The 24,152-nt window shown below is 41.1% G+C and overlaps 1 protein-coding gene across 1 annotated transcript in view; it reads left to right on the forward strand.

The window, feature by feature from the left end:
* The window catches only part of dgo (ankyrin repeat domain containing protein 6 diego), a 198,157-nt gene that overhangs the window by 116,831 nt on the left and 57,174 nt on the right, over window positions 1-24,152 (forward strand). The gene's annotated exons all lie outside the window — the stretch shown is intronic.

Below are 24,152 nucleotides of genomic sequence, written 5' to 3' on the forward strand. Positions count from 1 at the left end.
AATCATATTTTTTAATTTTTTTTGTATTAAAAATAATTTAATAGCACTATGCACTTATGCAAATACGTGAAGAAATTTCGTGAATGATTTAGACCACGTACTCTACTAACAAATAAAAGAATTCCTCGCGATAATAATATGTTATTAACTAAAAAATGATCGAATAAATTCTTTTTCTTCATAATAACGAAGAAACCAATTACAGACGTGCTCTTTTTGTAAATAAATAAATGCATCGTGGTTGATACGATTTCTCCTTTTTTCTACGGAGAAGCTTGCGCAAACGTTCTAATCGCAAAAATTTATCTAATGTCACGGTACTCAAGCGATTACGCAGTCAGAATGAAAGTGTTCGTGCGTGTGTGTCTCCTAGTCTTTTCATTTACGAAGTAAATTAGTCGGCGCGTTGATCATAAGAGAACTCGATTTCACGGAACCCCGATCCATAAAGCGAATCTAGCAATGGCGTCGATACACTGCAAATTAAAAGCAAAATATTTTTCTCCGTTATCGGGAAAAATTTTTCCAAACGAAATTATTTTAATTCCGTAAGTAATTCGTAAATAAGAATATTAGGAGAGAGCAGGACAAAATCAGCAAGCTAGAACATAGCATATTTTTCATTCCAACAAAGATCACCTTATCGCGGACACTGTGTGACGAGAAAATTGCCATCTTTTACAAAACAGATTAATCCGATTTGAAGAAAAATTAAGTTTATCAAAGAAATATATATCTAAAATCTCGTAAAATCCTCAAACTCTGCCCATACCGATTTTAATAATAATTAAATTCGTAAATAATAATAATTGAAGAGAGCAGGATGAAACCACTTAGCCAGGATTTAGAATTATTTAATTTCTCACAAAAATTAACGTGACGTGGACCCTGTTAGCCCTTTGCATTCGACGATTTTTTGGCTAAAGAAGAGTAGAAGCTCAAAGATTTTCTGCTATAAAACCGACGATATTTTTTAAAGCAGTAAATAAGAAATCGTATAATAATTAACACGTAGATTTATTTGATTTCGAACATCGATCTTCGAAATTTTATCAAATGGCGACTGAAGCCTCTCGAGTGCAAAAGGTTAAGAAAACAATATTTTTCGAAGAATTACCCGGTTTACTCCAAAGATTTCGCGAGAAAAAAATATTCCTTTGCACTCCCTCGCCCCTCAAAGGAAAAAAAGAACGAATTTGCATAAAATAAAAGGAAACTTGTCCGCGTATCGCGAGAACAATTCAAAACCGACCATTCATTCGTTTTCACTGCCAACACGCTATTGTCACGGGACTAACTTGCAACGATGAAGAATAAACTAGGCCTCTATACGAGATACTATCCGTAGAGTAGGTATAACGTAAGAGAAGTGAACGTATATAGAGTTGGAGCAAAACTAACTTTATTTAAGTTTTGAGATACCAAAAGAAATCGCGAATCGGCTATTGCCAAGAAAAACAAATTGTAAACCGATCGATATCTTCTAGAAGCAAATCGAAAAGTTATTCTATATAACAAAATTAAGTTGCGCGACTCCTCTACGGAGAGGTGAAGCGTAGGTTAAGGAAAGCATAAAAGCGTGGTCCTTGACAACCAAAACAGAGTCCTTAGAAATCGGTTGTGACCAGCACAAGCGTGAGTCGCTTGGTGTTGGAAAGAGAGTTTTAAAAGAGTGCGTCTTTGCGCGTTTTCGTTATCTTGGTGTTCTTATATATATTCTTGCTATTTTATGCTAGGTGGTTTGGAAGGGGTTGTATCGTGGAGTTTGGAGGTTTGGTCATCGGCTGGTGATTCGTGTTGGCTGTCGTCACAGGGTTGCGTCTTGGAATTTGGAACTGTGGTCATCTGCTGGTTCATGCTGGAGTTTGGAGTCTTCCTTATCTTTCCTTACTTATCGTGGGCTGTCGTCACACTATCCTGCTCGCGAGAGCTATGTTCGTCTTTCCAAAATCGCAGAATCTTGGAGCAACCAGCACTTAGACGGTCATATTTCTGCGAGTTGCATCCCCCGATAGCAATAGGCATATCCGATTCACGCTGGCGAGCAGCCAGCTCAATCATTCCGCGAGATTTACGAGCCCCCATCGCACGGAGCCCATAAGACGTTGAGTAATACGGCCGGATACCGGGCCGAACTTATTCCAGGCGACGATTCGTGGCTCGTAAAATAGGCTCCATCGAGAAACCCTCCCCTTTCAGGCCCGTAATGACGCGCGTGTCTTCGATACGGCCATTCTAACCAGCTAGATGGGCCTGCTCGTGTAATAAACTCGAGATATGCCACGGCCGCTCGCACCTCTTCTGCTCCCACGCCATTGCCGGACTTGTGGGTGGCGAGACCGCGAGAGACCGAGAGGAACATGCACGATGAATCGTAAGCACCCTGTCCTCCTCCTTTTTCCTCTCGCTCCATCCTTCCTTTCGCTCTCTGCTGTTCCCCTTTCTTTATTTTTCTTTTCTCATTTTTACTTTCCTTTTATTTCGGCCGGAGAAGGGAACACGTTTGGGTCCTTGGGCCGAGATAAGGATGAATTAGAACGAGGCAGAGAGGCTGGTAGCGATGGATCGTGGCCGGGGTCGAGTGTCTTGGGCTCTCTAGCGTAGATTAGCATTGGTTGATGGATGTCGGGGGTGGAAAGGTAGTTGCTTGTTTCGAAAGGGCTCGGAATTTTGGTTTCTGACATTTATGGGATGTTCGTCGGGTATATCGATTAGATTATTTATTTATTTATTTGTAAACGGACTGGAAGCCCGTTTCCGAAACGAAATGCTAGGGACCATCGAAACTGTTAGAGACCACGTAACAATATGTCATTATTTATTATTACGTAATCCTGTTCTACTGAATTTTATTTTTTCTATGTAACTTGGTGTATAGTGTTGTACCTTTTATTATCTGCTGTATAGCTTTTCCTATTTGGTGTGTGCATATTTTATATCACTTCACTAAAAAGGGCTTTACCCGTAAGTTACAATAAATAAATAAATAAATAAATAAATTGTTGGGAATTTCGGGAAGGAAATCCAAACGATTAGCGTACAGGGAAGTAATCGTGTTCAGTTGTACAGCAATTGGATGTATAAAGTTTAATGTAAGCGAAGTGTATACACTTTATGCGAATATATAAAGAAAAACTAGAGTCTTTAATACACCACTAACGTAAGTTACACCACATACGTAAGTGATCTGCACTGTTCCGGGTTTGAGAGTGAGAGCAGGCAGAGACAGCAGGTCCTTTTAATCCTTCGCACTCGGCGATCTTTTCGGTACAGGAAAATAGTAATTCGAAGACTTTCTGCCTTAAATTCGACGATATTTCTAACACGGTAAATAAGAAATCGAATGCAAATTAAGACGTAGAATTAATTTACTTCGGTATTCCACGCATCGTTGGCTAATTGTAAATTTGATATATTAATTAACCACTTGCGGTGGCAAGGAATTCACAGACGCGTGTGCCAGAACGGTCCAGTGTTTCTGTAACAATTGCCTAACAACGTGTATACCACGTCGTTGGCGATTCTGTGACAAAAGCATTACGACGTGCGTGACACGTTTTTCCGGCGCAAGTGGTTAATATCCATCTTTAGAATTTGATTAAATGGTGACTGATAGGCGCCACTCGAGTGCAAAGGGTTAAACCCCAAGAAACCGAACCCTTGATGCCTGCATAGCATCTTGAGGTCCAAAAGGTTGGTATTGGCCTGCACCATCGTTGCATAGGCGTAACTAATTTCTAACATAAATAAATAAATAAATAAATATTCAACTATCTAAAATAAGCTGTTCAAGCCTTTTGTTAACTCTTCTAATCCAACTATCTCCAGTCCAATTTCTCGCGAGCACCTAATGTCTGATCGAAGAATACTAAAAATCCAGTCGCGATATTTCTCATTGGCAATTGAGGGAGACGGCAGTCGTTACGGCCTTGGGGACACGATTGAAAACGAGTCTGTGTCCGGTGTAGGAAATGGAAGGAATTAATTTGTATTTTTCCCGCTGAACGAACGACTGGTTTGGCGAAACGATCGAGCCGATCGGAATTTATTAGCGCTGCTTTAGCCAAGTGACGATTCACGGGGTGAAAGTGCGCGACGAGACGGAGAAAGAAGCCGCGTGCTCCGCGGCGTACATGGCATCGCAAGCGCGATAATTAGCCGTGAAAGTGTATCGGTAAAAAGCGTGTTATACGAGGGATAGCCTTTTCGCGATTATTCCAGAAGCGAAAGAAGCTGGCAGCTCGCGAGCAGATTTTTCTCCGACGCGTAATCACGTTATCGATCTTCCGACTGCCATTCGATCGAGGAGAAATCGCGATGGCCGTCGCGGAAAAACTCTGCGACCGCGTCGATACCGCAGACTCGCGTCGCACTTTTATCCAATTAAGCTAACGCGTATTTCACCTTGCCTCCGCGACACGGTGTGTTATTTTACACCAACCACTGGCCCAGATTTCTCTGCTCTTTATATGGGGGAAACCGTATCCCGGGACCGTTGTTAACGAAGTTGACATTTTGGTATCGGTTAATCCTATCGGAGATCGGCCACGTCGATCTCGCGGATTCGCGGCTGTCTCGGAGAAGCCTTTTTAACTATGTAAATCTACCCCATGAGACACCATATACACCGCTCCCTCGATCGATATACCCGGTAAATTAGGAGCACAATTTACACGCTAGTTTTTATCCGCCATCTTAATTTATGCCGCCTGTTGAAGAAACAAAAGAGCAACAGCATCGATCAGTAAAAATCTATATTGTTGATTTCACGGTAGTCTTTTGCCACTGTTCGCTCTCGCGTCGACCAATTAACCCTTTCACTGTCACACCGAAATCACATGTTTCGCTCAGAACGATACGAGAGCGCACCGTTAGATGCGAGACTTGTTCCAATATTTTTTTCATCTGTGAGAGGAGTCTTTATTTGGATGGCGTCACCCTGTATCGGGATCTATGTTTGCCTCGAGGAACTATCAAGCTTATCAATTTTCGAAGCAGGACTGAGTGACACAATGGGTCGTCATAGGGCCTATAAGAACCTGGCTGAACGGTTCCAGGAGATATTCTTTCGACAATCCACTCAGAAGACTCATTTGCATCCAAGCGCGGAATATTCCGCGAGCCACGACTGTCGCCTATCACCGAGCGCGGAATATTCCGCGAGCCACGGCTGTCGCCTATCACCGAGCGCGGAATAATCCGCGAGCCACGACTGTCGCCTATCACCGAGCGCGGAATAATCCGCGAGCTGACTCTTTCCATTACCAGTTGCTGAATATGAAATGACAGACTAGTCGTCAGTTGAACGTCGCTGATGCCTGAACACGGCAGCTTAAGTAGAGCCCCGATGCAAATGGTTAAAGATGGGCCTCTTTTGTTAATTCATCGAGGATCAAGCGGATCGCCGCTTCGATTTGTTATCGGTCACCGGAGCTCGCATAATCTTACCAACTCGTACATGTTCTGATAAAAATTTTTAATCGTTCAATGGGGCACCTTTTATTTCAAAGTATCTTCTAATTGGCGATTATATTCGAAATGTACTAACTGTCAATTTTCATTCAATGTTGTTCAATGCGGTTCAAGTAGTTCAAGCGCTCCGGTCACCAATGACCACCGTGGCATCACAGAAGAAATCGTCAAAGTGTCAAAGTGTTAAAGAATAAATAGGTGATTTCCTAAATGCATACTGCCCTACGTTACTTTCTCATCCAATTGCAATTCGGGCAAACCTCATCTCGTCAAAAATTTATGAACAATCGACTGTTTGTGAAGGAAAAATGAAGACCTGCATAGCAAATGATTATAGTTTCACCTAACCCTATTACAGATAGACTTCATTTTCGCGATCTTCATTCGCGGCACCCTCGATAAATTGAAGGACAACTGCAGCGTATAACAATTTTTGGCTAAGTATAATAGGACGAAATTATTTATTTAAAATCCCCAAGTAAGTTTTGAGATGCAATGTGGTATAATATAGGCATAAAAGGGATATTAAATCGGTTTGATAGGAAGTGAAAGTGGGACGAACAAGTAATTTAAACTTGCATTTATTGTTAAAGAGAAAGTGGCTAATGAGTATTATTGAGCTTGGCTAAAGCTTTTCGTCAAGGATTTTCGTGTGGCAGAATTTGGCGAATAATTTATTAGCATTGCCAATTGCCAGTGGATCGTGATTGACACAGAAATCAATTTTTCCTTAGTACCTCCTCTGACAGAGTCCGAATTTCTATCTTGAAGTAATCGTCAAGTGATCGAAGTATCACGTTTTTAATACTTTTCGAGATACTCGTGGACTTAATTTAATAAAACAAATTTTACCATAATGACATAATTCTTTGTTAATTCCCTTTGTCATAAATTCGGGGTACCTTTTTTAACGAAGACGTTGCCAATTTTACAAGCTTTGAGTGCCATAAGCATTAGTCAGAATTGGGTAGCTAACTTTCACACTATCTTTCATACTATCATAATCACAAATGAGTGGATACGAGTGGTGATAGATAAACGAAAAGCAATACGTAGGATCCCTAACTTACCGGTTAATTATCGTTCGCAGTAATTCATAATCGCGACATGTCTGATTAAGCGAAATGTGTTATTAGGTATGTCGAGCATGTAGCGTGTAACTGTGCATGCTGTTGAAGGCCAGTCCCGCAGCAGCAACTGGTGTAAGGTGTCGTGTAACCTGAAAAGTCAATCTTCGTAGGTATATAGATTAATTCTGTGCCTAACGAGGTCTGCGAAAATATTATTTAACGGATGAAGAAATTTGAGAATAGAGTTACTAATCTTTCTTCTAGCAACAACGAAAAAGGTGGAAGAGTGTACAAATAAATTAAAATATTTTTTTAATATTTATTTGGGATATTCTTCGTTTCGAGAAGCTTCTTATTGCAAAAGTGTATCGTAAAATTAATGGATTAATTTTTTATAATGGATAGCCAGGGGTTAGTTCGTAGAGAGATATTGAGTGGTATACTCTCGTACTCTTATGGCTTGGGTTACGGTTCAAGGATAATTAACACGAGTTGTACCCACGGGGTGTTTGGTGATAAATGGGAGGAAGTTGAAAGAGTGATTCTACGTAACGAGATAAGAAGAAAATGAGAGACAACATAATTACTATCGAGACCCTGTTTGATAAAATACCGAACAGTCGTATTATCTTTGAGCTATTAACGATAGCTTGTTTCCAAATTTCGAAAAACGTATGAAAAATCAACATCTCTAGGGTATCTCCTAACCGATTAGCACTTTGACTGCCACGCACATTTTATAGGATACGCTCAGGGGGCCAGGATAAAACTTCCATTATTCATAGGATATAATGATGAATTATGAAACAATATAAAATAACAAATGGTGCAAATTATTAATATCTTCTGTTCAAAGTTCTCTATTTATTTACGTTGTTCAAACATTCCAAAATTGGTTAGAATAAAACAAATATAAATTTAAAAAATTTGTTAAATTATTTAAATTTAACAAGCGCCGGTCATCGATGACCACCATGGCAGTGAACGTGTTAAAGAAGGATAATTATTATTACGTCAAATAAAATTTTCTTTCTTAATTCAGGTAAACCCGAATTTTTCTCTCCAATATATAACACATTGCTCCAAAAATCGTTCCATTGAAACCCGAATCGACTGAAACCTTCGAAATTCTAATAACAACGAAAATAACGAAAAATCTCACGTCTCAATTTCGTCAGATTTCGATCAACCTTGATCAATCTCGATCCACACACCGAGATCCAAGCAGCCCGTCTCTACTACTTGATCTCGCGTATCCTGTTAGCCAGTTTCGAGCTTTTTGCAAGGATGGCGGCGAGGAGCTAAGGGGAGGAATTTTGCGTGAATTTATACGAGCAGGAAGCGGAGAAAAAAATATCTGTTCCTGCAGCGTGACCGACGTGGAATGAGGATGAGCGAGTCTGCAGCCTGGAGCTGCGACTAGGCTGTGCATCGTATGCAAAGATGTTATGCGCCGAGCATAGCCGCAGCTGGCTACTTGCGCGATAGAGGTGAACAAACTCTCCTTGCCTCTCTCTCGTTCTCTGCCTCTCCCCCGTGCGCTCGTCTCTTTTAATATCGCAATATGTATACATCCATCTATATTCAGCTGTGCTTACTTTATTGCAAATAAACAGGCAGGCTAATAGAGCCTGGCTTCCCTGGGATGCACTCCCAGCCGGATTGCAAAAACCGAATGAGAGAGCGGGCTTGGAAACTGTTGTCATGCTCGATGCGTACAATCCCTCGCGAACCCTCTGCGAATTAAATTGCGAGAAGGGAGTACGGTGGCGATGGAAGATCGGTCGTGGGAAGGTTCGAAGGTAAGAGCAATTTGAATTCGCGTGTTTCGAGGGAAAGAAGGTAACGCCTGAGCTCTGCGTGCTAGGGGGAGCTTCTCGTCAGCTGGACTGTTAGGTAATTACGGTCCAAAAATGTATCTACAAAATCGTGTTTTTGGGGCAAAGAATAAATTTAAGAAGCTTCTTGTCAGCTATAAGATATGGTAATTAGGTTCCAAAACTGTATCGTGTTGTTCGAAATTGTGTTTTTGGGGCAAAGAATAAATTTCAGAAGTTTCTTGTCGGCTATAAGATATGGTAATTAAGTTCCAAAACTGTGTCGTGTTGTACGAAATCGTATTTTTGGGACAAAGAATAAATTTTAGAAGCTTCTTGTCAGCTAGGCTATACGGTAATTGGGCACCTAAATATATTCTGTTGTACAAAATCGTGTTTTTGAGACAAAGAATAGATTTCAGAAGCTTCTTATCAGCTAAAGTATACGGTAACTAGGCTCCTAAATGTTCCATGTACAAAATCGTATTTTTGGGACAAAGAATAAATTTAAGAAGCTTCTTGTCAGTTATAAGGTACGGTGATTAGTTTCCAAAACTGTGTCCTTTTGTATGAAATCGTATTTTTGGGACGAAGATTAAATATCAGAAGCTTCTTGTCAGCTAGACTACACAGTAATTAGGCTGCTAAATGTGTTATGTGCAAAATCTTATTTTTGGGGCAAAGAATAAATTTTAGAAGCTTCTTGTCAGCTAGGCTATACGGTAATTGGGCACCTAAATATATTCCGTTGTACAAAATCGTGTTTTTGTGACAAAGAATAGATTTCAGAAGCTTCTTATCAGCTAGACTATACGGTAACTAGGCTCCTAAATGTGTCATGTGCAAAATCGTATTTTTGGGACAAAGAATAGATTTCAGAAGGGGGTTTTTGGGTGTTGAAAATATATCGCGTATATTAGGTCGTTCGAGAGGTTGGAAAAATTTTAAAGAAACGAGCACGTAGGCTCGGTAAATTCTTTGAGGGAGAAGTTAATACGATACGAAGCGTAGAAGCTTGTAGAAATCTCGAAGTACACCTAAGTAGACGTAAATAACATCGCCACGTTCTTCGTCGGAATAACCGGCTAAATTTGTGTTCGCTAAACCTTTCTCTCCAGGAAGTAACTTGTAGAAGCTTGAAACCCTTTGTGCATATGCATATGCACTCTGCTACTACAGCGAGCCGTGCAAGTACCCTTTCTAGCCCACCTCGAACCATTTCCATTCTTTTGCCGCAATTATACGCGTTAATACATATTCACAGGCGTTAATTAAAATATAACATAAATATTTCTATTTTCACACGGGAAAAATACTTTCGCAATATTATCTTTGTGCACTGATTCGCTTTAATTCCTTGTTCTACCATTATACCAAATTTCCATTTTGGTACCAAATTTTTACTAATCGAAAGCTCATTCGTCACTGTAAATGAAGAAAACTTAAAAGCCAATGGAATGACGCACGAACACTTCCGTGCCCCATCGTATATTCCACGAAAAATTCCTGCAAATAGAAATACTTTCGCGATGTTAATTCTCTACACCGATTCGCTCTATAATTCCTTATTCTATTATTATACCCAATTTTCATTTCACCAGCAAATTTGTACCGATCGAAAGTTCATTCGTCACTGTAAATGAAGAAAATTTCAAAAGCAATGGAAAAACACACGAGCACTTCCGTGACCTACGGTATATCCCACGAAACGAGTACCGTTTCTCATCGAACAGGTTAACGCGAGAACACACCTCCGGGAGACACGATTATTGACCCACCCAGTACGTCTATTCAGACTCTCCAAATATATCCGCGAGAGTACGTACACGCGTGCACGTACACATATATTCAAAGCAGGATCATTTTCAAAGACGATAACCACTTATCAGACTGGAAATCCCGCGGGGTGAACGCGGCCATCTTACGGCGTACGTGAGATAATGGCGGAGCTGCTGGCAACTCCTGACGTTGATTCTCTTTTTGGCCGTAAATCGGCGGCCTCTTAGAAGCCGCGATAAATTACTTTACGCCTGAATCAGGGCTAGTCTCGCGGAATCTCGTGGAAATGCACGCCGCGTTTGCGTGTAGCCTTCGTTTCGAGTATTGCTCGAAATGCTCCAACGACTCGACTCCGAGATTGGTAACGAGATCGGGGTTATCAGGGATCATGCGATTGCCTCGAGTCCACGTAAAATCGACGAAAATTTTACCGTACACTTCCGACTCACGATTCTATGGTCCTATTTGTCAATTGCTACCCCGATTACGCGATAGACGGGTAAGAGTCCCGAAATTTTAGTGCTTTGGAGAAAATTCCTATTACATACCTATCCAATCCGCAATTGCCCTCGAAAGGAGCAACTTCAGCTCCTATTTTTCATCTAGGAATATCGCTAAAAATAAATAATCGCTGCGTAATGACAGCTAAAAGACTCGAAGATCGGTACCAGACGAATGCGCGATGATTTTCTCGAGAACACGACGAAAAGGAAGGCCTGGCCGAACTAACACCTGAAATCGACACAGTCAGGCTCCCATCGATCTTGCTGAAGCAACCCCGACGCGGAATAAAAGGAAACGGAAATAGACTCTCGACGCACGGTACCCATCCTTTACCGGGCACCCTTGGCGAAGAAATCGCGTGTAACGAGGCGTAATTGCACGATCTAACCGCTTGTCAATTACGCTGTTATCAAGAGTCCGAGCTCGAAGGGGTGGCGAGAGTCCTCCGGAGAAGATGAATCTGCATTATGGCACTGCTAGATCCGTCTAAACGGATACGCGTTGGAACTGGTTCCGACCTCACGCGGAACCTTTCGTACGCGGTTCCTGGAGTCCTTAATCCGGCATGCGGCTGCGTTATCCAGCAAAAGGGATCTTTATACCGCCAGGGGTTCGTCGCATTATGCGCTCGCATGCGCTACCGTAAATCTGCCAGCAGGGACCAACGGTTGTCAATTATTTCGTTATCAGCGCGATAAATCGCCACTGTCCGCCGGGACAATTGTCAATTGGCCGGTTATCGCCGGGGTCCATCTGTCCGTGCTACTTGCCAGGTGCTTGCTCCACTTCGCTATCAGGCTAACCCATTTTGATAACAGTGGACGAAGAGGAACGCGTCGTCACGCAGTGGCGTACACTCTGGCACGTAGAGAGTTCCTGATTCGAGTATCGAGTGGATTCATCGGGGTTTGCTGGATCTTCCGTTTGTTTTATACTATTGTTTCTATGGGAGGACAAGGATGGAGGAGAAGTACCAGGTGTGCTACTTGTCCAAGAGCCATAGCGAGTGACACGTTACGTTGCAGGATATCGGATATCGGATATTGGCACCACTTTTTCTTTAGTTTTCCTCGGTTAGTTTCTATCGTCAACCGGACTGTATACCAATTGTATTAATCGTAATATAGGTAGTTATAGTTTTATTCTAAAGAAATCTTGGTAGATTCATGTTTGGGTTATTTTTTGCAGACATGAATCGAATTTTGGGAGCAAATGTTTTTAGGGATTTCTTTTTGGAATTGGTTTGTGTATATTCGTGACGTTTGGTGGATTTGACGCGTTTGTCTGTGTGCAGGTACGTGACAGGTGTTAATGTTTGTCTCGTTTAATTTCGAAAGTCTATACGCGTGATCCATTATTTTTAAGCAACGAGTGTACTTGACGGGAACAGAGTTATAAGGAAATACAAAATGAAAATATAGATTCGTTGATATTATTCTAAAATTCGTTAAAATTACGAGTACGTTGAATTTGGTAATTAGTCCCTATATCATTCTTCAAATTATTTTCAAATTATTGTTAAATTATTGTCAATTTTTCATAACGAATATACTCGTCGTGAACGTAGAAAGGATTAAAAATCGGTATATAATCTACGTGAATCGGAGTCACTGGCATGCACTGAATATTATCAAAAGCTGCCGATCGAAACTATCGAAGTCGTTGCCATAATCGAGGCCACGCCAGCGAGAAATGTATTACGCCAGCATATATTTACCAAATTTTTCTAAACTATACCTATGCAATTTCGATTTTTCGCGAAATAAATATTCGCATATACTACCCCTGGCAGAAAATTTTCGGTCAATCGCGATAACGCGAAATTATATAAAACCACTGTAATTCTTCACGCGTGAAGGTACAAAGTGTAAAGTCAAAATCAAAGAAATACTTTTAATTCTCGTTTATCTCCAACGAGGAAATAACGAAAGCATCATGGCGTCGTAGTACATCTCTCGCGATAGCCAACGGGAATTTTCCAGCATAAAATAGATACATTATGAATTTTTCATCAAAGATAGGATACGTTAACGATTTGACAGTATTATTACCATCGCGTTAAGGAAATATCGCGCGAAAGAAATTCTTGGAACTATCCTACGCGTCCCTCGGAATTTTATCGCTTTATCTCTCATCCGCATCGCTTAATACCCGACATTTGATTTCCCGTTGACAACAATGGCCGTCACCGGTCGCATAAAAGTTGAAAAGCCGGTAATCGTGATTATGCGAGGAGCAGGGTCGCATAAATGCACGATCATCCGGCCCGCGCCACGCGTGGAACAATGATTTGGTGAATTTGAAAAGGACTCGGTGCCAGAGTCCCGGCAACGTCGATTCTAATCTGCAGCGCCGAGCAGTCGCCAATTACCTCGTTATCAGACCGAGTGTCAGCCGCGTAATACGAATAATAGTAGGAGCATCGGTCGAGATAAATCTGTATCAGTTTACCGCGGCAGCGTTGCATTCGAGCAGATGCTGTGGAACTGGTTTTCTCGCCGGTGATAAAACTTCTCTCTCCGCGGATCCGTTGAACGGAACAGGGGCTGTTGTTTTGGTCGAGGTGCAGTCGCTATGAAAGCCGATTTTTATGCCGACAAGCACCGTCTAAATACCGTGGAACAGTGTCGAGCTTCTGACAACACTCCACGATTTATTCCGCAGATGACGGATGATCGAGGGTTTGACGGGGGCGCTATCTTCCTCGGTGTGCACGAGTTTCATCGATTCGTGTTCCACTCGCTGTTCGTCTTTTGGCGAGGGATAGGTTCATGGTCCGAATTCTAGGAAGAGATCGGCGAGATTCCAGGACCATGGGCGGATGCGGATGTTTAGAGACTAGGCTCGGGTATCGAGATGAGAGCTAGATCGTGGAGAGAGGTCACTCCTCTATGATACCACGAAGGACATGTCTGTGCCACGGGACTAATTTGCAACGGCGAAAAATAAGAATAACTATGCCTCTATACGAGATACTATCCGTAGAGTACTGTTGGAACCCGGATTTCAATATACAACACGGGTTCTAGCAACAAGGCTAGGTTGGAAAAATACAAGTCGGCGGAGAGGAAAAAAAACAAAACAGAAATTGAAACTGCAACTGACTGAACTGACTACTGAACTGAAAATTGTACTGAAACTGTCCTTTCGCAAATTTTGTGGATGCTTACATAATGTTAGTTTCTTGGGGGGTGAAAATGACCATTGGCCCTTAGTGAAAGCGGGAATGAGTCAATTGTTTTTGGACTTTGAAATTGGTTTGCGTTTATCAGCCAGGTCCTTCTAGTGACTAAGGGCCAACGAATCGTTAGTCATCCAACAGTACGTATATCGCAAGAGAAGTGACACGTATTCAGAATTTGAGAAGAACTGACTTTATTTAGATTTTGGGATATATATATTCTTGCTATCTTATGCTAGGTGGCTTGGAAGGGGTTGTATCGTGGAGTTCGGAGGTTTGGTCATCGGGTGGTGATTCGTATTAACTGTCGTCACAGGGTTGCGTCTTGGAATTGGGAACTGTGGTCATCTGCTGATTCATATTGGAGTTTGGAGTCTTCCTTATTTATCTTTCCTTGCTTATCGTGGGCTGTCGTCGCAAAGGACATGTCAGCATTCGTTTCTTAGCTTGGATTACCAAATATAGCACTTATTCGCGAGTGGTATCGCGCGTATTGGGATTATGGGTAAAAAGAAATAACTATCGTTCATTATTATAATTTGTCGCGGCTCTAGGACCGCACGTCCCAGGTTAGTGGAAGATTGATTTATGTACTTACTGCCAGCGTCCCTTGATTCGTATACACTCGTCGTCACCTAGTCACCACTTGGGTAAACCTTAGCAAGGACCAATATATCACCCTTAAAACACCACCACAAAAAGACGTCGGAGCTATCACACACCCCCAATATTACTCACTACCAGTAGGAAGACACACAAACACCACTTACATTTCACACCATCCAATCAGTAGATAGACAAAACTTATAAAACCATCAAGACAGGGTTCTCCTAAAATTCTCACGAAAACAGGACAAGCATCACGATCAGACAGTAAAATTAAAATTTCTTCGAATTTTTCGCATAATTAAAAACGCGTTAATTGCGATATTTGATATGAAACTTACTTGTCCTAGGTCTAAAATGTATTTTAATTGGTGGAACAGACTGGTAGATCATTCATTGTCCTTGGTAATTATCCGTGGAATTCCATTCGAATTTTATGGTTTCTTCCGATTCTTTAAACTCCACCGTAATTACCTTCGCAACCTTTATCTATTTTATTACCACGCCAATTATTTACTTCAGTTTAATTAAACGAATTGACTTACTTTATCGTATTATTTCCTATTTATTCGCTTTCAGTACCTTTTATTACCTATTTAATTATTTACTTTTCATCGCGTATTTAATCACCTACTATTTATTTACCGTTATCATTCGCTATACTTATTTCCTATTTATTCGTTTTATTTATTTACTTCATTAATACATGAATTATCTCGGTAAATACGGACATCTTGTATGCCAACCCTTGAAATTCAGACCACGAATCTTCAAAAGACGAAGTACATACCCAGGAGAAAGCCCCCAAAATATTACGTAGAAAAAAATTACTTTTCCAAATTGAAAATGGGAAATTTTATTAAATTATGTTTGGAAAATTGGAACTTTCGCTGTCCACTTACCGATTTTTAAAGGATCGGTGGATAAAGGTACGGACAGGAATCTGTAACACCTCCACGACTCGACTTAAAGCTCACTCACACATGGACAGAATAGCGGATCATTGACGTACAATATACCATTTAGTATAACGAGAGGAATACCAGTCCTCCATATTCGCGATATATTCGCGACGCGGAAGTAGGAATTTTTCGTTATGCAAATCAGCGAGTTCCACGACGGAGGAACGAGTTTCTATTCCGTCCACGTGTGGGTAGGACTTTAAGATCTATAAAAGGGTTCTCCGGTGCTCCGTTGTTGGCACGAAACGCACGCATGCATCAGCGGACACTCGACGAGGGTTCACGTGCGTGTCTGCACTTCCTTGATCTCCACCAGGTCCCTAGCAACGTTCCTCGCCAGGGACTGACAGTTATTATGCGCTTAATCATTGTTTATCATTCCACGGTGTTTACAGTGCACATAACGCTGCTGTGCGCTGCGCGATATGAATCGCGTTAATGGCGTTTCTAACGGGAAGCCATTTTCTTTCCCTGCTCGCGCGCATCGGGATCAGGATTCAACGAGGGACTTCCCTCTTCCAGGCTTTTTGCCGCATTTTTATCGCCGCCGTGTAATTATATTAGCGGCCGATTGAAGATGTCGGGTCGTTAGCGTAATCGACTCGTATTAACCCTTTTTATTGGCGGATTAAAGACGGTAAAGAGTCCGTTGCCGGTGTTTTTGTAGCTCTGCAGGCCGTGTGGTAGCTTGGCCACAGTGTTAATTAATTATTAATCGCATTGGTAGAGTGCCTGCGAGCATTAGACTCTCTTTAAGAGTAGCATTAAACGTCCGGAAGTGTTGCATGACTTAGAAGCTCTCTGAAACGAGGCCATTTCTTCGTTGCCTCTTTTTCCATTTTCGCCTTTTAATTCTCTATTGTTCGTCTGGATCATATTTCGCGCAAATGCTGATTGTATAGACCGATACAGATATCACGGTTCTTTTTTAAAAAAGAGAGTTCAGATTTGAATATCGACAAAATGATTTTCGTGAACAATTCCTGCATTTTGTGGGAGTCAGATCAAACCCCATGGCGGTTGTGTATGAAGTCTTGTGGTTCCTACGGTTCCTGATAGCCGTCATGCTAGGATATGGTAGCAGGTAGAAGGGATGCGTTTCGTCCTGGGCTTACTAGTGGACTCGTTATTATACTAACAATCGATCTCATTTTTATTAAGTTCAGTATTCTGCATTTTGGGAAACGGGAGAATAATATTGCGAAAACAGTATGACACGTGTAGCACGAAGAAAATTCGACGGTGTATACGATACTTACGATAAACGTTCGTCGGAGATACGAGCCGTGGTGGCGCTAGTGAGTTAAGTCGTCTTAACCCGTTCGCATACGATATCGTGTGAGACTCGTGAGGAAATCGGTCTAAACGCGAGTATTACGGCGGGAGGCGTGGTTTGTAGATGGAATTCAGTGTAAACACACGGGCCAGGCTCATGGTTAATTTTCGTCGAAGACTTCCTGCCTCAGTTCCGTGTTGTACTTCGACGCGTTCGTATGAAACGACTCGCGCGTGACCGACCTTGTTGTTGATCGTGGCACGTGCCATCCGTACCATCCGTCGTAGAGCAAGAGGTTAAGGCTGCCGAAACGTCTACCCGTGGAATGAATAAACGTAAGTTATTTCAATTACATCGTTTTCTATCGTTTCTTGTTTATCCTTTAATTTACGGGTGCTTATTATTACGCAAACGTTTCTCGTTTCACGTATCTTTTACCAGCGTTCAAGACGGTAAAACGGAGCGTAAATCGAACCCTCTTTTGCGAATTTTTATTATCACGAATAAGTAAAAGCACGCGTTAATAATTTTGGAAACCTTTCGTACTATGTAAACGAGCAACTGTGATCAACAACCATATTGGTTTCGATTATCAGTGTAAATCTCGCTACCTGTTTAATACTAGATCTACTATGGTGGTCAAAATGACCTGTTTCAGACATTTGGTTTTCGCGATTGCTGAAAGTATACAGCTGCCTTTGGCAAAAGAATTATACCGGTTTTCGTTCAAATAGGATCGCAATTACGTATCCTCTTTTATATCTTACTTAAGGTTATAATTACTTTTATAGCCTCTTCTTTTATAAAGAGACTTAAGAGTAAAGATACAAACTAAAAGATTAAACTAATTACGAAATCCACACTTCAAATCTGCACGTCAACTCTTCGAAGTATCACCGACTCGACTTTCTTTCAAACCTCGTATCGCACTTTCACCAACAGGACTGTCCCAGGACAATCTTTGCACCCTCGTTTAAACCTTGCACTCTGTCTTCTTTCATACTCAAGCTTTTTTCCTGAATCACGCATTTCGGCGCCTTTCGCTCTTCACTTGCATTCCATACAGTCTATCTCTGAATATCTCTTTCATCCGACCCTTGCACGCGGTCACTCGTTCTTACACGCGCACTTCAGACGACACTCTAAACATTCAGTCCAAACCCTAGGTTGCTAAACAGCACGTCACCGACTAGACGAGCCCAAGGGTTCCTTCGTGTTCACCCTTAACCTTACTACTCCTTTGTGGTCGTATTAAATTTGGACTTGGGTGTCATACTGGTCAGAATTAATTTCCGTTGAAAGAGCAGTGATACATAACATGTAAGATTACTAAGGATAAACAAGATTTATTAATTCTTCTGTGAACTTTAGATATATATTTACACAATAATGTCTTTTAATGTAATGTTTTTATGTAAAAATTATATTTTATAGCTTGTCAATTGTCGAGTCAATTGTCTGTTTGTCTATGAAGGATTACGAGTCTTTATTAAGGATTAAATCGGGTGATGATTGAGGTGGTGTACAGGTCAGCGAGTTTGAGAATGAGTGTAGGGAAATTCCTAATTACAGTTAAACACAATTAGTAAAATATTATTTGGAATGCTGCAAAGTATCTTCGAACCTTGTCGATTTTTTTACGCTCAAGAGGCGCCTAACTCGCCACGGCGTCTTGTATGACGAGCGTGGGATGACAGCTTTTGTTTTGACTGGGTTTTGTCATCTCCAATTGACAGGAGTACCGTATTGGTTCTCGAATAGGTTCTTTAAACATTCAGGTTCGTCCAGAGAAAGTGTAAACCGATACATGGATGAATACGGTATAAAATTAGTATGGTTCCTTGCTGTGGCGGCTGAGAGCAGACATACGACCGGAACGGTAAGAAAGCTTTGGTGGCTGAGAGTAGACATGCGACCGTAAAGGGTTAACATCCATTGCGTGCACTATACTTAGGTATCGGTAGTCTGCGTTGCAGGAAAGAAGTCATCTCGTTCGGTTGCGGGGCAAGAGGGGTATTCCACTTGCTCCGTCTATACTCTCGTTAGTAATACCCACTCTTCTATGACATTCCCAAAACTACTATCTTCAAGTTCGGTAACGCGATACGTTAACATATGCGTAAGATATCCGCGAAAGAAACGTTATCCCAGAGTTAACTTGCAATGAATTGGAAGCACTACTACGCTTTGGGATGAGTCTACGCTCTTGCATCTATTTTTTGCGTCTGTCTCACTTTGTCTCGTTGCTTCGTTCGCTTTCTTTGTCACACGGTGTTCTATGGCCGGGCTAATAGGAAGGGATCAGTTCTACCAATAAGGGAAGCGTTTTACTCTACTTCTGTCACGATGTTAGAATGGTTGGGCTGGTGGGAATTCGGTCCTACAAGTTTCTCAGATGACTTGTTTCATGCAACGCAGAGTACTGTTAAGCCGTTCTCGTAGAATCTTGACATGTCTCGAACGAAGCCACCGTCGAGCGGAGTCGAGCGGATACGACGACCTCCGCACGGAATCGGTTGCAATGCCGAGAGGAAAAAGAAAGTTGAGAATCCGCAGCGCGAATCATAAACACCCCGGATCGCGATATAAACGCGTGAAACATAAAACCTCGGGCAGCAGATGAAATTCTCCGTGAGACGTTGAATAAATTCCTGGACCCGTGGCCGCGCGTGAACACCGTCTTAATCCCCCATGAGATTGGCCGGCGAGACGGGAGTAAATCGTTGACATCGCGATTGACCTTTCGCAATCAACCGGGTGACCACTGCTCGGCCGCCGATTCTCGCGGTTCTTCCGTCGTAAAGACGCCGCTAATCAAGTACGTCCGATCGCGGGATGAGATGCACGGTCTTCTATTAGCCAGAGGCAGGTTAAGGGATCCGTCGTAAATTGAATCCTCGTTCGCCACGGAAACTCCGCCTTGGTAATCCAGGGGATTCGGGTAATTGGATGCAGAGTATCTAATTGACCGCCTGTTTTATGCCAGCCCTAGCGATCGGGGTGTTGCCATAGCTTCTGCCATAACTGCGCCTTCCTCCTCAGTCCCTTTCTTGCCTCTATCTCTCAGCGTTTCGATCAATTCGAGTGGTGAAATAACTGGTTTAGGGACTATATGGTTTTAGAATGCTTCGAGTATCTTAATCGATAAAGGAGGTATTATCGTTGGCAGAATTTGTGCAGAATTTGAGCTTTCGGTGCATTGCTTTCGACACGTGGGTTTTGATAGTGTTCGGTCCCAAGGTTTACAAATTCTTTCAAGTTGAGTTGGAAATTGGTTCATTTGTTTATTACCAGTTTATTTATTTATTACCGTGACTCGTGGACTGGACACTTGTGTTACCTGGGCATTACCTGCGTCAGAGCCCAGCAAAGGACTATGAAACGCCATTAGACGATGGTCTCAGTGGTCCCAAAAGACGCTAAACCGATACACCCTTTACAGGCATGTACAACCAATAGGAAAACATACATCCACCTCTTACACTTTGCACCAAGTAATCACGATACACCAAAATTTATAGAAACACTGGCACACGTGTACCAAACATATTCGCACGGTAACTCGCAATTCGATTCATTATACTTCGATTTCAATTCGTTTCGTTATACTTTGTTTCGCTGTTGAAGAATCGAGTGTATCGTGACAGGAATGTCGCTGTAAAATGTGTCTTTATTTTCCAGGCGAATATTTTAAGCTAAATTGATGGTTGTACGAGATTAGATTGGGTTTTGAAATTTTTCAAATTCTAACGAGAAGGTTTATTAGTTAAATTTGTAGGATGATTTATGACCCTGTGTGTTATTATAAAATATCGCTCTTTTCTCGAGAAGGGGACATTTAATTCGAAAGGGACGAAAAGGAGAAAATGGTAGGGCAGGATAGAGTAATTAAAAGCACGATTAAAACCTGGTGGCAAGGTCCTTATAATTCCAGAGTAATTGCTCTTTCAAATCGTGTGCCTCTACTCGGAAAGGCAGAGTATCTTTTTTGCCTCGGACTTACCCCTCACTACTCACATTCCATTAGAATAAATTATTTATAATTACAAGGTTGTCGTCGTTCGTGTACCTTTGTACAAACTTTGAATTACGTATCCTGTAGGATCCGATGTAGTTACAGTAATAAATATAATCGAAATATTTAAATACCGTTTAATCCATCGAGCAATAGTGAATTAAAAAATATTAAAGGCGATAAATTATTATAGATATTAAAAAAATAATAATTTATCAATTTTATTAAAAATGAAAGTAGCAGAATTATAAAAGTAAATTAGTATCCGATACCATGTAGGTATTGTAATAAATATATTTCGCATATTTAGATACCTCTTTACTCCATCGAGCAATAGTGAATTAAAAAATTTGGAAACCGATTTTCTAGTTTCCAAATTTTTTACAACAGTAATAAATTATTAATCTTATTGGAAATGAAGGTAGAAAAATTTCAAAAATAAGTTAAGAGGAGAAATAGCAGTTCGCTTCACAAAATTTCAAGGCTATCTCCGACTTTGATCATTTCGTCCTGAATATTAACTGCCATAAATTACCCTTTCACTCGAATTCCTATCATCCGAATTCGATCGGTAGGCCCTGCCTTCTTATTCAGCAACACATGGACAAACACGTTGAGAAGAGAAAGGATATAGCGATCGGTATGCCGGATAAACAAATTTACTCATTTTTCGTAAAAATTTGTAACAACCTATACTTTTACATTACGTATCATATCTCGACTCCGTGCTAGATTACGTAGAATAAAATTGCACTCGTATATTACGTCGCTGATTATCGTCTCACATTACGAAAGACGAAATTTAATACCGATTTACCATCTTTTTTCTTTTTTTTCTTTTCGGTTAAGGTTTAAGTAACAGAAAATTAAAGAATACAGGTCTTTCATCTTTAAAGTACCGCCATTTTTAAAAATTTCGAGACTTTTTATATCCTATAACTGAGAGCATAGTTATATTCTCTTTAAATAGTATGCTTCCTAATTTGTCTATTTCGAATAAGTAGGTATATACGTATATTTCGATCATTTTCATAACCGTTATTATTTTTTGTTGAAAAAAATTTGGAGTACTCCCAAAATGCGTACCAATAAATGACAGAAAAATCTGCATTGATAGCTCTTATGGTTGCTTCGGAAAAAATTACCAAAGTTCGTCTTTTCTTACCTCGAGACCGGAGACTCGCTTAATCCAAATTTTGAACTTCAGGGTTGAAAATATTTAAAATTCGAAGGCGAAAAATAATTTTCCTTCATCTTTATTAAACATCAGCAACGGATCTTTAAAAAACAAATCGTAATAACTGATTTTTCCAAGCATTTTTATCGGTTTCATAATTAATCACGAAAGATAGGAAATTGTTAAGAAATTTCATTAAAATTCCGAAAATTCCGAAAATAGAATTTTTAATTTCTTTTTCAAACCCTGTCCTTCGATTCGTGTGACACGAAGTGCCATAAGGAGTTAGGCTTGTACTAGACAAACGTCTTCTGTACCCGGACCATGTTTCCCCGAGCTACTAACGCTTCTATCGATTAAGCTATCCAGGTCGACGACAGATTCCTTCTCCCCAAACCTTCCAAGTGTCTGTCGCCTACGCTACTGTCGCATTTGCATATCATCCTCGTGAGAGAGCAGCTCCGTTCTTTACCTTCCAACAAATCTACAAGACGTGAAATTCGTTTCACAGCGCGAATAAACTATTCCTATTTCTGACATAGTCGTAGAAGGAATGAAATCATCAATGACGATTCTATATTTTCGATCTTCGCCATCCTTAATTTCCGATTCAAATTTGGAATTTCGATTCAATGAAATTTGGAACATTTCTATTTTCTAGATTGGGATCAGTAAGATACTATATCTAAAATTTTAGTTTCTACGGTTTATCCATTTTCGAGATATTAACCCTTCGCACTCGAGAGGCACCCTTCAGTCGCCATTTGATAAAATTTCGAAGCTCGATATTAATTAAGATATCAAATTCAAAATAACGTAACAGTGCGTGAGGTGTCGAAATCAAATAATTCTACGTGTCAATTATTATACGATTTCTTATTTATTGCTCGAAAAATATCGTCAGCTTTATGGCAAAAAATTTCTCAACTTGTACTCTTATATAGCCAAAAAATCGTCGAGCGCAAAGGGTTAATAAAGAATAATTAGATTGTTCTCCAGTCTGATCCAATATTGGGTCACTGGCTATTTGATCGAGTTACGATGGTCGTGTTAGTGACATCTACATGGACAGGATTAAATAATTTTTCTTCGTGAATATCTCAGGAATATCCTAGTTTAACACTAGAACTACCGATCTTTAATGGGTACCTAACTATAACGTGCACAGATTATAGTAATTTCAGCGGTACGATGAATACGAGTGAATATATTGATCACAGTTCTTTCTTAATACGAGTTGATACCAATTTTATTCTTAAAGCAGAGGTGTATGTGTTCGGTGATTGAGAAAAGGAAAATTCTGGGACCAGTCATTTTCACTGGGTTGATAATGTGGATTTGGTTTTATTAGTGCGAATGCAAGTGTGTGAGGTCGAGTAATGGCACGAATGTAGATATGTATGTTTTTTGGAAGTGCGAGTGGAAGATCTAGAATGCGTGGTGTCGTGCAGTTGCTATGGATCTGAGTCAATGTGTTACGAGGAGTTTCAGTTTGGTATGAGAGGGGTGAGAGTGAACAATTAGGATATAAGACGCGTGTAATTTATAATTTTATAATAAATATACGGTTGCTATACAACAAACTCACAGGTAGTTCAGTAGGCAATGAAACGTTCTCTGGGTACTACCGTCGCCTATTGGCAGCATCCGCGAAACGTCACCGATGACTGTCGCGATCCGAATGAAAAGTTTAGTGCCAATCACGCTCGAGATTTCTATGAAAACCGCAAAACACGTTTTCGCGACTTCCAGTGCAACCACTCTTGTGGAAAACTTCCTCGTACCACGAATGTATAACCGCGGCAAGCTCCTCCGTACCGAAAGGGTTAACCCTTTTCGACCACTCGAACTGTCATTTATTCCATTCTTCGACCATTCGCAACATAGTTCTTCCTCTTCTTCACCTGTTCGCAGTTCCGTTCCTTCCACTCGTCGACCTCTGGCAGTGGCATTTTTCCCAAAGGCCTTTTTCGCAGCTTCTCGAGTCCACTTTCTTTAAATTAAAACCCTAGAAACAAGAATGGCGCAGAGTGGAGGAAGCGCGGCGCGTCAGATCGGTCACTAAGTAGCCTTTTCGCATGTTGATTACGCGGCCAGCATGAGGCATTACCATAACTCGATGCCGTTCTCGGGGACCGTCAACCGTAACCGCGGCTTAACGGGTGCCGTTCCCGTTAGGAGATGCTAGTCTGTTCGACGCGGACCGATCGCGTTTCACCTCGCCTCGCGGTGAAGAATTAAATGTTGGAACATATGGTTATGGAGTGGTTTCTGGAAAGGTGTCTAGGGAAAG

Source organism: Eufriesea mexicana, unplaced genomic scaffold (genome assembly GCF_001483705.2).
Source record: "Eufriesea mexicana isolate 0111107269 unplaced genomic scaffold, ASM148370v2 scaffold492, whole genome shotgun sequence".
Taxonomy (NCBI): Eukaryota; Metazoa; Arthropoda; class Insecta; order Hymenoptera; family Apidae; genus Eufriesea; species Eufriesea mexicana.